This window comes from Bos indicus x Bos taurus, chromosome 14, assembly GCF_003369695.1.
Source record: "Bos indicus x Bos taurus breed Angus x Brahman F1 hybrid chromosome 14, Bos_hybrid_MaternalHap_v2.0, whole genome shotgun sequence".
Lineage (NCBI taxonomy): Eukaryota > Metazoa > Chordata > Mammalia > Artiodactyla > Bovidae > Bos > Bos indicus x Bos taurus.
The window spans coordinates 19989828-20005176 of record NC_040089.1 but is presented as its reverse complement, the minus strand read 5'-3'; the positions used below and the strand labels follow the sequence as shown (position 1 = coordinate 20005176).

The 15349-nt window shown below is 55.5% G+C and overlaps 1 long non-coding RNA gene across 1 annotated transcript; it reads right to left on the bottom strand.

The window, feature by feature from the left end:
• Window positions 1–1084: 1084 nt before the first annotated feature.
• On the bottom strand, window positions 1085–9137 carry LOC113904153. Its single transcript, XR_003514424.1, has 3 exons — window positions 9041–9137; window positions 6225–6466; window positions 1085–2392 (listed from the first exon to the last, which is right to left on the bottom strand). It is a non-coding gene; the product is annotated as an uncharacterized LOC113904153 (long non-coding RNA).
• Between the last annotated feature and the right edge of the window lie 6212 nt (window positions 9138–15349).

Below are 15349 nucleotides of genomic sequence, written 5' to 3'. Positions count from 1 at the left end.
TCTGGGCCTACTTCTCCACTTTCTTTGATGTTAAACGTTATCGGAGAAAAACGTGATTCAGCATGAGCTCTGTGTGCTGGTTTATCTTGGGCGTGCTGCCGCCCACAGCCACCAGCCAGGTCCTGAAGTCAGTGGTCCTGATGTGCCGAGAGGGCTCTGGGCAGCCGGGGTCTGTGTTTGTTTCCCTGGTCTCCTTAGAAACTACCAGCAAGGCCTCACCCTCCACATCCCCCATGTCAGGGGCAGGGGGGCAGGGCGGCCCTGCTGGGTCAGGCGTTCCTACAGCCCCTCCCCAGGGATGCAGGCTGTGGTCCCCCCACACCTCCTCCCCACGCCCCCCCTGCCGCAAGGCTATGCATCCCTGCACCAGCTCCCTCTCCCTGGAAGCCCCCGGCCACCTCAACAGCCTCGTCCCAGCAAGAACTGCTCCACTTGGGTGGCTGAGGCCCATAGGCCCCCAACTCTGCTCCAGCAGGCAGTGCCCACATGTCCAGTGCCCCCCTGCACCTGACCTCACTCTGTTAAAGCCCCTCAACATTTTCCTAAGAATCACCTTTCCCAGAGCCTTCCTGTGGCAGAGGTCAGACCTGAGGTGACCCCAGGCCTGACCTGACCCCAGACCTGAGGTGACCTGAGGCAACCCCAGCCCCAAGGTGACCCCAGCCCTGAGGTGGCCCCAAGCCCAAGGTAACCCTAGGCCCGAGGTACTCCTGGCCCAAGATGACCCCAGACACAAGGTGGCCCTAGACCCAAGGTGGCCCCAGACCCAAGGTGACCCCAAGCCCGAGATGACCGCAGGCCCAAGGTGATCCCAGGCTCAAGATGACCCCAGACACAAGGTGGCCCCAGACTCAAGGTGATCCCAAACCCAAGGTGACCTCAGACCTGATTTGGCCCCAGGCCTGAGGTGACCCCAGGCCAAAGATGAACCAAGATGACCCCAGACCCAAGGTGCCCCAGACCCAAGGTGACCACAGGCCCAAGGTGACCCCAGCCCCGAGGTGGCCCCAGACCTGAGGTGGCCCCAGGTCAGAGGTGCCCCAGACCCGAGGTGCCCCAGACCCAAGGTAGCCCCAGACCCAAGGTGACCCCAGACTCGAGGTGGCCCCAGACCTGATGTGACCCCAGACCTGAGGTGACCTCAGACCTGAGGTGGCCCCAGGCCCAAGGTGACCCGAGATAACCCCAGACACAAGGTACCCCAGCCCCGAGGTGGCCCCAGACCTGAGGTGCCCCTGCCCCAAGGTGGTCCCAGACCTGAGGTGACCCAGACTTAAGGTGACCCTACTTCCAAGGTGAACCCAGTCCCAAGGAGGCCCAGTGTCACACAGAGGTAGCCCTCCATCCCTCTGGCCTGGAGCAAATTAGAAGAGCAGGGGATGGGCAGAAACAGGCACTGACCACAGCCGGATCTCACCACCCTCCTGCCCTCTCCTGTCCCCGAGGGCCTCCTGCTTCCTAACTCCTTTCTGAAATTGAAATGACACATTTATCCTGGAACTCAAACCCCTTAAAGCCACCGCAGTAATTCTCCAAGCATTTGCATTTTCACTTCCAATTATTAAATGGAAGCTCCGTGTCTTGTTAAAGGAATGCCTGGTTGTGGGGAGGATTTCCGGGTGAAGCCTCCCTGCACCTAAAACCCCATCGAAGTTCCACGTGGCGGGTATGACAGGGCTGTGGGTGGTTCCATGTGGCAAGTCTGGAGGCTGTGTGCCCACACGTCGCTCAGCCTGGCCCCCAGCCTCCCTCCCAGACCTCCCAGACCCCTCCCTCAGGCAGCCCCCACCAGGACCACACGCCCGAGGGGGCTACTCTGACAACCCCAAACTCTTCCTGATCTTAGCATGGGGCGTGAAAGTGCCTTGACGGGATGAGGGGACAAAGGTGGGGAGGTGAGAGGGGAGCCAGAGGGGCTGGGTGTCTAGGAAACCTCTGCCTTCACCCCTAGGGAGCAGCAGACCCCCAGGAAAGCTGGAGGGACCCCAGGTCTGAAGGCCAGAGTCCCCAGAAGACGAGAGGAAGCATGTAGAAGCCATGTGTGCCATTGTGCTGGACACAGTCACCGTTGGTGGAGAGGGCCAGGAGGGGACAGAAAACAAGAGGTTTGAAGACATGGTTCATAGCAGGCATGCTCCAGAGCACCGCCCCCCGCATCGGCCCCTGTTCACAGGCAGGGATGGGGCACATGCTGCTGACTGAGAGACTCTGATTTTCAAAGAAGCAGATTATTTATCACTTTGATATATTCACACATGCCACCACAAAAGACATTTAAAGCAAGACTTGCCATTTTTTCAGGATCCAAACCAGGCTGCTATCTCTGCAAATGGGATGAAGAAACAGTGCTTCATCTGCGGTCCTATCCACCATGCGGGGCGCAGGGCTCATCCTTCCAAAAGTAAATATTTGCGGAGAAAGGAAAGAGTGGGATTGGTTAAGCTGGTTTTTCAGGCCTAGTGCAGAAAAGTAAAAATCTGATTTATTTCTTCCCCTGTTCTGTTCTATTAAAATGAAGTCGTGCAGAAAGCGGCTTTCCCATGCATGTGTGTGTTTTACGAAGGGGAGTTTCACCCTGAGTGAACAGCCTCCAATGTACGACGATGCCCATGGCAGCTGTTCAACGTGGGTGGCACGGAAGCCGGGTTTCCTGGGAGGGTCTTGGTCAACAGTTTGCTGGGGCCAGCTCGCCCCGCCCACCTAGGAAGCCCATTCTGCCCACCCCTTCACGTCCCTGCTGAGTGACAGCATGCTGGGGGCTTAGATCAGCCACGTGGGGGCAGTGCCCAGCCCTGAAACCAGCACACCTTACACCCAGCTCTGGTCCCCAGAGACCCATCAACCCTTCAGCAGCTCCACCAGGAAATCGAGGTGGTGGAACAAAAACCAACAAACCAAGGCCTCTGCCTGATACAGGACTCCAGCTACGAAGGGCTCCCGAGCTCCTTCCTGGTCGGAAGAACCACCTGCAAACCCTGTTATCAAACACTGAACTGCCTTGAAAACTAGCTCTTGCTGCAGATTTCATAATGTTTCTTAAGAAATTCAACCTAAAGACAAATACCAGAATCCCTATGGACAGAGGAGCCTGGAGGGCTTCAGTCCATGGGGTCACAAAGAGTTGGACACTACTGAGTGACTAAGCATACACACACACAACGCATATATACGGAATCCAGAAAGATGGTACCGACGATCCTACGGGTAGGGCAGCAAAGGAGACACAGATGTAAAGAACAGACTTTTGGACTCAGTGGGAGAAGGTGAGGCTGATTTGAGAGAATGACATTGAAACATACACATTACCATATGTAAAACAGATGACCAGTGCTAGTCTGATGTGTGACCCAGGGCACCCAAAGCCACTGCTCTGTGACATCCGGAAAGGACAGGGTTGGGAGGGAAGAGTGGAGGGGACACCTGTATACCTATGGCTGATTCATGCTGATGTATGGCAAAAACCATCACAATATTGTAAACTAATTATTCTCCAATTAAAATAAATAACTAAAGTTTAAAAAAAGGAGAAATTCAATCTAGTCATTGCATCAACAGCTAATATTGTCTCAACTACAAGTAGTATCAAGATGCTTTATACACTTCCTGTTAAAATTTAAAATGAGATGATCTCCATACCAACACAAATGGCCTTGAAAATGCATCGTTTCAGCTCAAACCACAGCCATGGCAGCTATTCTTGACCTCTGCTGCAAACGCAGAGGAAATTTCTGTATTTCAAATTCCACTTAAACTTTCTGGGTCTGTATTAGGATGGGGTAAGCTCACTTTTCTCTGATGTGTCCTCTATATACAAGTAGATAACCCCGGAAATTATAAAGAGGATGATAAAAGGACCCTAAAGCCTAGATAGAAAGAAGGGCTGACTGGAGATGTGGAGGTTTGGAGAAAAGCACTGTGGTTCCTTAGGCTCCTTTGGCCTAGAACTAAGGGCAGGAGAAGCCCACAACACAGAGCCACCAAGAGACAGGGATGACATTTCTTTCTCTCTGTAGCCAGAGCACAGGGGTAGAGGACACCAGGTTCCTCTCCCCCAGCCACGTAGCTGGCAGGTAGGCAGGCCCCCTGCAGGGCCAGCCTCGCCCTCCCCCAACTGTCCTGGGAGCCTCGGTCCAGCCCCTGGCCTCCGCCAACAGCACAGGGAGTGTTGATGCAGCAGCTCCTGAGCTCCAGTCCCACAATACAAGGCAACCCAGAGGGGTTCACAGATTTAAGATGAGAGAAACCTAACTATAGTAAACCCAAAGAAATTCACACCAGCACATCAACGTGGAACTTCTGAAAATTAAAGATGAAGAAAAATATCTTAAAAACTGACAGAGAGAAATGACACATTACTTACTAAAGAACAAGAGTTTATAACAGGAGATTTGTGATCTGAAACCTAGCAGACCAGAAAGAAGCATCATGACCACATTCAAGTGCTGAGAGGAAAGAACCATCAACCAGAATTTCATGTTTGCACAGACCACACTTATCACAACAAACTGGAAAATTCTTAAAGAGATGGGAGTACCAGACCACCTGACCTGCCTCTTGAGAAATCTGTATACAGGTCAGGAAGCAACAGTTAGAACTGGACATGGAAAAACAGACTGGTTCCAAATAGGGAAAGGAGTACGTCAAGGTTGTATATTGTCACCCTGCTTATTTAACTTCTATGCAGAGTACATCATGAGGAATGCTGGGCTGGAAGAAGCACAAGCTGGAATCAAGATTGCTGGGAGAAATATCAATAACGTCAGATATGCAGATGACACCACCCTTATGGCAGAAAGTAAAGAGGAACTAAAAAGCCTCTTGATGAAAGTGAAAGAGGAGAGTGAAAAAGTTGGCTTAAAGCTCAACATTCAGAAAACGAAGATCATGGCATCTGGTCCCATCACTTCATGGCAAATAGATACGGAAACAGTGGAAAACAGTGACAACTTTATTTTGGGGGGCTCCAAAATCACTGCAAATGGTGACTGCAGCCATGAAATTAAAAGATGCTTGCTCCTTGGAAGAAAAGCTATTGTGAACCTAGACAGCATATTAAAAAGCAGAGGCATTACTTTACTGACAAAGGTCCATCTAGTCAAAGCTATGTTTTTTCCAGTAGTCATGTATGAACATGAGAGTTGGACTATAAAGAAAGCTGAGTGGTGAAGAATTAATGCTTTTGAACTGTGGTATTGGAGAAGACTCTTGAGAGTCCCTTGGACTGCAAGGAGATCCAACCAGTCCATCCTAAAGGAAATCAGTCCCGAATATTCATTGGAAGGACTGATGCTGACGCTGAAACTCCAATACTCTGGCCACCTGATGCGAAGAACTGACTCATTGGAAAAGACCCTGATGCTGGGAAAGATTGAAGGCAGGAGGATAAGGCGATGACAGAAGATGAGATGGTTGGATGGCATCACCGACTCAGTAGACATGAGTTTGAGTAAACTCCGGGAGTTGGTGATGGACAGGGAGGCCTGGCGTGCTGCCATCCATGGGGTTGCAAACAGTCGGACATGACTGAGTGACTGAACTGAACTGAACTGAACTGAAGCCATACTTGCAGAAGGAAGAGGAAATACAAAATTCTTAGCCAAAGGAAAACTGAGATATTAACAGTTTCTAACTAGCAGACCTGTTCTCAAAGACTGGCTAAAGGAAACTCTATATTTCAGCTAGACGAAGTTTCTATGTTTTTCAAACTCCACACAGGTTTCAGAGCCAAGAGAAAAAAAAACAGGTAGTTTCTCATAGTGTCGTGCGGTCAAGGGTCTTTCTGTGGACTGAGGTTCGTGCCCGTTGTCCCCATGCCTGGCCCCTGACCACGAACCAGGCTGACCTCCTCTCCTGCCTCCACTGCCTTGTCCCCAAGGTCAGAACCCAGAACCAGGCCTGAATTAAGGGAAGTCACCCAAGCTGCTACAAACCAGAATGTGGCTGATGAAAACTATTGTGTGCTAAAACAGGAACCCATTCCTGAACCCCACACCCTGGTCACTGCTCTGAGCCTCCTGACCACCCTCTGAGCTCCCCCGGCCTGAGGTCAGGATCAGAGAGAGCAGCCCTACGCTGAGGCCACACAGACAAGTGCAGAGTGGAGGCTCAAACTCTGCCCAGCCAGATCAGACCATTGCCAACACGTTTGAAGTGCTCTTTCTGCTGTTTCCTTTGCTGCTCATCTCCCCAGGCTCCCCACCCCATCAGCCCTGCTCTAGGAAGACCTGATCCAGCCGTTTTTGTTCCATGGACTCTTGGTCAACACCGGGCACTGTTTCTCTGACTGTGCAGAGGTGGTCAGGACATCAGGGCGTGGTGGGTCTACGCCAGGATCTAGACAGTCGCCTCCTCGCAGAAGTGTGGTCTCAGGTCCAGAAAGATGATGACAACACGCTCAGGTCACACAGCTAGATACACATGTCTCTTAGAAAAGACTCTTTCTTCATTCTTAAAAGTCATACACTTCCTGGAACAAAATTAGCAATTGTTTTGTACTTTTAGGGTGAGAATAAAACCTTTACAGTAACACTCAAAACCCTGAGGGAGGGTCCAGATGCAATAGCAAATGGCTCATAAATTACCAGAGGAAGGACGAGGCCTCCAGAAGGGACTCCTCGGAAAGAATTCCTCCCCAGTCCAGTGAAATCCCAGCCACGGCAAGCAGGTGGTGGCGGGCGGGGGCGGGGGTGCGGAACTGGCCGTCATCCTCCCCACATTGTCCAAGGCCTAGCCGCTGGGCTGCACAGAGAAGACACAGAGCCCTGCCCAGAGGAGCAGGCCCAGGCCAGGCCCAGGGCAAGACTCCCCACGCACTCGGGAAGGGGGCTACCTTCGACCTGGGCAACCCGTGGCTCCACGCCACCGGGGGAACCCCAAGGCAGTCTGGGGCTCACATGCGTCCGTGCAGCTGGCCTTCCTGTAGCCATGCCGAGTGTTCTCACTCACACAGGCTTTGGCCGTGGCTGGGACAGGCTCCCAGGGGAGAGGCCACCCACAGAGACCTGCGTAATCAATAGCCTCCCCAGCAGGTGCTGACAGAGGGAGCTGGAGTTGGTGTGGGCTCCCTGGGAGCCTGTGGAATGCGACCCCGCCTGGGGCTGGCAGAGGGCCCGGACCCCAGCCTCAGGAGCCCCCCATCTCAGCCGCCTGGGCCTCGGCTAGGGGTGCGTGGCCACACCACAATCCCCGTTTCCCCATCTGCTGGAAAAAAGTCAAGCCAGTCCCTGAGTGGAGGTTCCTCGAAGAGCCAGGCGTCTTCCTTGGGTGAACAGCAACGAGGCAGAGATCTTGTCCTAAAAGCGCCGGAGGACTGGTGTGTCAAGTGCGTGTGTGCAGATGGGAGCTTGGTATGAAAACGCCACTTCCACACATGAAGTTTAACATTTTCCTAAATTGCCACTAACTGCCTTCGTTCCCTAATGGACGGAAATCAGCTGGAAAGGGCTTCATGTGAGAGAAGCAGCCTGGCTGTGGAAGTCTGGAATCAGAGGTGGGCAAGCAGCCCCAGGAAAGACTGGGCCTCCGGGCTTGCAGGCCCTCCTCCCCCTCTGGAGGTCCCTCCCCATGGTTGCCTATAACCCCCCCAGCCCCCAGCTAGGCCCCAGCGCCAGCACCAGGGGGAGCACACCTCCACACCTGCCCACAGGCCCCCCCCACTAACCTCTCCCAAACAGGCCTCCACCCCTGCCTGCGTGTCCATCCAGACCTGGGACTAAAGCCTGACTCTCTAGTTGCTGTCCAGCCCTGCGGCTGGGTCTGCTAGGGCCCCATTTCTCCCCAACCCCAGCTCTGCCAGCACACGGTCAAGGTGTTCCCCAAACCGAGGGGAGTGACCTGAGCCCTGTACTGGAGGCTGCAGCTGCAGGAATTTCACGACAGTGGGACTTCAAGGCAATTAGATTAAAGTATTTATGTGAACTTGTAAAGGTTTAGAAAGAAGCCGACCATGTAATTGGTGATTTATGTAAATGTAAGATTTCATTAATTCCCCTGCAAACAAATCCTTCCCAGGCCACACATACACCCAGCTCTCTCACCTACACAGAAAGAAATGCATTTTGCTGGGATATAGAAGTGTTCCATTCCAAATGCTATATATGTATTATATACATTCATAAATCTCTGTGTGTATTCGTATACCACATTCAACATTTCTGGCATGGACATCCAGATTCGAGGGGCGAGGCTCTTCTGCACACAAGGCCCGATCTGTACTGATCTGTTGTTGCCCCAGGAACAGAGAAAAGGGCCCTGGCCCAGTGCCTTCTCATGACACAGACACGGGCCAGAGGGCCGCAGGCCACCTCGCCGGCACTGTCCACCACGCACAGAACAAAATGTGCAGCTATGCTTCCATCCGGCGTCTCTCCTCTTGGCAAGAGTTGTTCCCACCCACAAGGCCCAGTTCCCGGACAAGCAGGGGGAAAGGAGGAGGCGGGGCAGGGAGGGGCTCAGGCTCAGAGTAAGCACCTCCTCCAGGCAGTCTCTGGGCACCACTCCCCACAGCGCGCCCAGACCTGGCCCAGCCTCCTCTGACCTCTGTGCCACCCCTCCCTAGATAAACACCAGCCTCCCAAGGGCGCTGTGGCTCACAGCTTCTTCTGTCTACATTTTCTCCACTATTAGATTTCTGACTCACTCCCCTTCCTGAGCTCCACCAGGGACCCTGCTCAGTTTCATCTAACCCAGGCTTCCATGCGGGGGGAAGACATGTAGCTCCCAAACCTGCCCTCCATCACCAACACCCTCTCTAAGAAGCACCCACCCCTGGACTGAACAAGCACCTCACACCTGCTACAGGTGCAGGGCCCCACGCTGCAGGCAGTCGCCACCTCACTCAGGAGGACCCTTCAAACACTGGACGCTCGGCATCGCTTCACCTGTTTCACCCACCTGCTCCCACTTGGAGTCACCCTCTCAACTGGCATCACTTTGGGAAGGAGAACTTTTAAACATAATTTTAGTATTTAACTCTGCTCTTATACTAAATTTGATTCTGCAACTATTCTAAGAATTGCTGTGTGACTCTAAATTCACGTACCTGGAAAAGCACTGAGTGTGACCAAGTGTTGAACGTGCTCAAGAAATATTTGTTCAAAGATGGATGGAGGGCGGCGCCCCGCTTCGCTTCGGCGTCCACCGCCGCCGCTTCTTCTTCCTCCTTCGCCACCGCCGCCGCCGCCGCCCGCAGCCCCGCAGCCGCTCCCGCCATGGCCGCCGCCGGCGCCTGGCGCAGCCCCGGCCCCAGCTCGGGGCTCCGGGGGCGGTTGAGGCAAAATGTAAAAAAAAAAAAAAAAAAGATGGATGGAGGGATGAGTGAATAGATGAATAGATGGTTAAATGGATGGTTGTTGTTCAGTTGCTAAGTCGTGTCCGACTCTTTGCTACCTCATGGACTGCAGCACACCAGACCTCCTTGCCCCTCACCGTCTCCTAGAGTTCGCCCACGTTCATGTCCATTGAATTGGCAATGCCGATTCAATGGATGGATGGGATGATGAGTGGATGGATAGATGGATGAATTGAATGCTGAGCACTGCCAGGAATGCCAGCGTCTCCTCACTTTGGGTTACAGTTCCAGGGAGGGGAGTAAGAGACGAGGGGTATGTGGCTGCTCCTGACCCAGAGGGGCACCCTCTCCCCTTGAGGTCTCCCGTCATTTCCAGAGGGTCTGTGTGTAGAGCTTCACAACACAGCCAGGAGCCACAGGGGCTTGAGCTGACTGGAACTTACTAAAGCAGTCATCTCAATAAAAAATAACACTGCGGTGCACCAGCCACTCGCCCAGTGCTCAGTGGCCACCATGCTGGAACACTGTTTTTACAGGAGACTTACTGGTCAGTGCAGAAACAGAAGTTATGTTCTGCAGGACAGAAAACGTGAAGAGACACTAACAGCCCCCAGGACCCCTCCCCTGGCAGGGACCAGCTCACCTAGAGCTCTGGCCTCGTTCCATGGTGACCAGCACTGGGCAAGGGAAGCAGCCTTCGTGTGGGTGTATAATAGGAAACACATATCTGGCGCCCTTCTAGGCTCCCGGCACAGCACTCTGAGAACCCTTGGAATTTCCTGAGCAACAGAAGTGTCTCTCGTGCTCACAACAGGGCCCTTCTAAGCAAACCCAAATTTGTGCTAATGAGGGGACTCTTGTGTGGCCCCAGGCAGCTTCAGGCCAGGCCAGGCCAGAAAAACCAAATCTGCAGTTGTCCAGGCAGAAATGAGGGGGTCTGGTGTGTGAGTCCCTACCCGCAGAGCCTGCTCTCACTTTAGGAGCTGGCATCAGAACTGAGTTGTCAGCCCAGCCAGTGTCAGAGAATCAGAAAACTGATGGCTTGTGAGGAAAATCCCCCGCTGTTAGAAATGGGGGGAAAATCAGTCCTCTATTTCCTCTCTGAACTCAGAGACTGGGGGTGGAGTTCCGGTCACACGGAGCCTGTGAGATGCTGTCCTTGAGTGGGGACTGGGGTAGGGGTGGGAATCCTGTGAGAAGCTGCCCTGGTGGGAGGTGGGGATGGTGGAACTGTGAGATGCTGCCCTGTTAGGAGGTGGGGGTGGCGGTCCTGTGAGATGCTGCCCTGGTGGGAGGTGGTCAACGAAGGTCCTGTGAGATGCTGCCCTTGGGTTGGGGGGGGTGCAGTTCCTGTGAGATGCTGTCCTTGGTGGGAGGGTCGGAGGGGGGGTCCTGTGAGAAGCTGCCCTTGGTGGGACGTGTGGGGGGTCCTGTGAGAGGTGGGGGTCCTGTGAGAAGCTGCCCATGGCGGGAGGTGTGGGGGGTCCTATGAGAGGTGGGGGTCCTGTGAGAAGCTGCCCTTGGTAGGAGGGTGGGAGGGGGGTCCTGTGAGAAGCTACCCTTGGTGGGAGGTGTGGGGGGTCCTGTGAGAGGTGGGGGTCCTGTGAGAAGCTGCCCTTGGTGGGAGGTGTGGGGGGGGTCCTGTGAGAGGTGGGGGTCCTGTGAGAAGCTGCCCTTGGTGGGAGGTGTGGGGGGGGGTCCTGTGAGAGGTGGGGTCCTGTGAGAAGCTGCCCTTGGTGGGAGGTGGGGGTGGGGGTCCTGTGAGAAGCTGCCCATGGTGGGAGGGGACATCCTATGAGATGCTGCCCTTGGTGGGAGGTTGGGGGGGGTCTTGGGGGGTCTTGGGCAGGGGCGTGGGGTGTCCTCTGTGTTCCCTGGCTGCAGGCTGCACAGAAGGCTCTGCATTCCTGCCAGAGGCCAGTGGCTCCAGGTGACCTTTCCCGCAGTGGTGTCCACCCTGACTAGCTGAGCTTGACTCAGTAGATGATGGACTGGGTGGAACCAGCATGGTTTCACAGGGAGGATGTATGTTCTGACCTGAGAATTGTGAAAGCTATTTTCAGTTTGAGAGAGGAGGACATTTTAAATGCTTCTGCCAAAAACAGTAGATTTATACCCTCTTTTCTTTAAATACAGGTAGAATGAAACCAAATAGCATTAATACAAAATGTTTTTCTAGGATCTTGCTTTCTGGATTTTCTCTCAGGGCTGAGTCTCCACTCAAAGAAGCTAGGAACTCCTGTTCGAGAACACTGGGGCTGCTGTCCACCCCACGGAGGGCCAGAGCCCCAACCACGGGCAGAGCCGTCCACACCACGGAGGGCCAGACCCCCGACCACAGGCAGAGCTGTCCACACCACGGAGGGCCAGACCCCTGACCATAGGCAGAGCTGTCCACCCCACGGAGGGTCAGACCCCTGACCACGGGCAGAGCTGTCCACCCCATGGCTCTACCCACCTGGACGTGCTCCCCTGAGAGGCCCCAGCATCAGCAGTGCAGGAATCGCACCAGCCCCCACCCCACCCATCTCACCAAGAGGAACCTTGACCTTCTGTCCCACGTCCACTCAGACATCAAGGGGCTGGGCCTTGGGAGTGTGTGTGCAGCTGTCAGGGTGGTGGTGAGCAGCTTGACCACAACCACCCAGAGATCCAGGCACAGCCCCTCACACCGCCCCCGCCCCCCACTGAGAGCCGGGTGGAGGCTCCAGGGCTCCTGCGGTCCTGTCCCTCTCAGGGTCGTCACCACCCCAGTGCACAGATTCCAGGTCAGTGTGCTCCACCAGGCCCGGCCCTGGCCAAGCGAGAAGCAGGCGGGAGCCCCCTGCCGCCCCCACCCTCTCACCAGGTACCCTGGCATCAAGTGGGCATGTCTCCACTCTCCCCCACCCACCCTTTAATGAAAGGAGCTCTGCCCCGCAGAATCAGAAAAATCAAGACCTTCCCAAACGCTCCCCAAGGGACCAGGACCAGCAGCCCGGGCCCGGCAGGCCCACAGCAGCCCATCCCCACAGAATCCTCAGACAGCGTTTCAGTCCAAGAGAGTGAGTCAAGGCCAGACGGGGATGGCGCCTGGACTCCGGCTCCTGGCCTGGCCGCCTCCCTGCAGATCTGCACCTCAACACTCCCGCCCGGCTGGGACAACCCCCCGCCGGCCAGGGCTGTCGGCGCCAGACCGCGGAGTAGGTGAAAGTCCTGGACCCTTCACAGAAAAGTCAGTCCTTGTAAAACGTCCAGGGTGTTTTCGTTAGCCCCACAGGGAGGCCGCAGCTCTGCCCCTGCGAACGGGCAGCGGGACTTTCCTGAATGCTGAAGCAAGCTGCCCATATAGCCCAAGGGGAGGTTAGCCTCACAGCCCACAGAAATACAGATCGCGAGCTGACAACCAGATGCATCAGAAGGAAGACAGTGCAAAGCCACTCCTGCTGGGCCATGCCAGGCCCTGGACAGTAATCTCCAAAACGCCAGGGGGCAGAGCATCTGATCTGCTGGTGTCCTCTGAGGACAGAGTCGGATGGATGGAAGGACGAGAGGCCACTGAGAACGTGCGGGGAGGGGTATGTTTGTAGAGACGCCCTGTGGGCAGCCACACCTGGCTCCCCTGAGGGAGGAAATATGGTCTGGTTCTAGCTCTCACTCATGAAGACGGCACATGTGCCTGACCAGGGCTGGACTTCATCCCAGACACAAAAGGGATGGGATCCCCCTGCATGGGAAGCGTGGTTATCCTGTGAAGGACTACCTTCATCCCCTGAGCCCCCCAGTCTGTGTGCTCCTCAACCTCGCCCCTCTGGTCACTGCAGTCCTGGGTGGCCACCCAGCCCGTCCTCTGATCCCACGATGGGCGAGGAGCCCGTCGGTCAAGAGGAAAGAGTCTGGATTTGTGGATTTGTTCATTTCTGTGGTGTAAATGCTCCCACCATGGACCAATTCAAACCACCGGTGCTCAACCTCTGGGGACAGAGCTCGTGGGTCTCTGACAACCCACCCTCTCAAGTTGGTTCTGCCAGGCCCAGCCCACAGCTGTCTCCTGCCACATTCAGTCCCCATCTGGCTGGATAATGACCATCACCACACCTCAGCACCACCCCACCTTCCGGTTGGACCATCTCACACCCAGGCTGTCGCCACAGCCTCCTTGTCAGCCTCCACAGTCTCCCTGTAGGGGTCCACAGCCTCTGTCTCCTTGTCTGTTTTCAATATGACTTTAACGTTTTAAAGCTGGAACAAGAACATCACAGGCCTTGGCTGAAGCCCATCTCACCATGGTCACAGCCAGCAAGCCTCTGCCACAGCAAGCTCATGGCCACCAGGGCAGCTTTCCCGCCTCCTCCTGTGGTCCCCCAGGGACACCAGTGTGCTCCTGCCTCCGCGTCTGGGCCACATGGTCCCAAGGCCACCTCCATGACGAACTCCCTCACATCCCACAGGAAAACTGTCCCTGACCGGTGCCCCACACTGGCCCCCTTCCCGGTTCATCTCTCCCCAGCTTTTCTCACCATCATTACCTGCATGGCTTAAGGGTCTCTTCCCACAGAAGGCAGAGTCCACGGAGGCCCACCACTTGGTCTGCTTCGGGCACCAGAGGTCTGCAGCCTCAGGTGCCATCTGGTGAGTGGCTACCACCCCACACTCACTCACCCCTGAGCCCCGCTCCTGCGGCTCCCCCGTGTGGGGAGCCACTCCCGGAGCCTTCCCAGGGCCACCTTTCCTTGGGGCACTCTCTCTGCCCTGGCCACTTAGACCATCATATCACAGCCCAGACACTGGTCGTCCTGTGATAGGCCCAACTCCTTCAAGCAAGAAAGGAAAATAGGGAGTCTGCCCACATGTGCCCCTGGGAGAAAGAACCCTCGTGAGCCCAAGGGCCAGCTGCTCCCAGCTGGGCAGGCAGGAGAAAAGGGTCACCTTCCTTTCAGCAAAGGCCTCTTCACAAAGCAAAAAGCCACACCAGCCAAGCCATGCTGACAGGCTTCCTCGCCACTGTCGGGGCCTGGACACAGGGAGCGTGCATGGGTGGACATGCAGACCTGCTGCTTTACCATCATCGCCATCTCTGGCCACCCCAGCAGCTCCAAGCCTTCTAACACGGCTGGACGAACATGAATGTTATCTCTCCCACACAAACAACTGCTTCCAGTAGTAACTGCAGGTGTTCCTGTGTACACAACAAGAACAAATACTAAAACTGTGTAACACTACAGAAAGGTGTAACACTCAAGAAATACTTCTAAAAATTATCAGAAAAATTAATTCAAGCCCCGGCCCATGCCACCCCTGCAACCAGCCAGGGAAACCGCAATCTTCCCTGAACACCCCACCTCTGTCTCAAAGGAACGTGTTTCCAAAAGACATTTCTTCCAAGGTTTCCCTTGGGGCAGGTGCCTCCCGCAGTTGTGTGACGTCAGTTGTGTGACGTCAGTTGTGGCTTCTCAGCCTCCCCTTTCACTGCATCCACCCCAGGACGGGTCCACGACCCCGCGGGGGCACCGAGCACTCGGCCTCCCGGGTCGGGAGGAAGAGCCAGCCCCGTCGTTTCCTAACTCTGTCCCTGCGTTTCCTTCCCGCAAAGCGGAAACTGGAGGCGGGACTCCAATGCGCAGGTGTGGCCTCAGGGCGCAAGGGGCAGGTGAGGTGCGGTGCGCTGCAGCTGCAGGTGCAGAAGCGCGGGCAGGTGAGGGGCGGGCAGGGGCGGGGCGCGGGCAAGTGCGGGGGCACGCAGGGCGCGTGAGCCCAACACTCGGTCCCCTGGCACATCCATTCGTGGAGCCGCGCGGGAAGCGCTCTAGCCCCGCCCCGCTAGCTCCTCGCCGGCCCGCGGCCCGCAGCGCAGCCGCTAGACTCAGGGACATCTGGCGGCCCCGGGCGGTACCCACTCTGATTGACAAACGTTTTCTGTACGAGGAGCAGGAAAGAAATCGCGGAAACGCTGCATGCAGCCTAGCAAACCCCCCGATTGCTGGAAAAGGGGCTGCGGGCGGTCCGTGCTCTGAGTCTCGAGCTGCTGGGCGGGTTTGGCTTTTAGTCCAACTCCTGTTTGCAGAACAGCTTCGCGGCCAC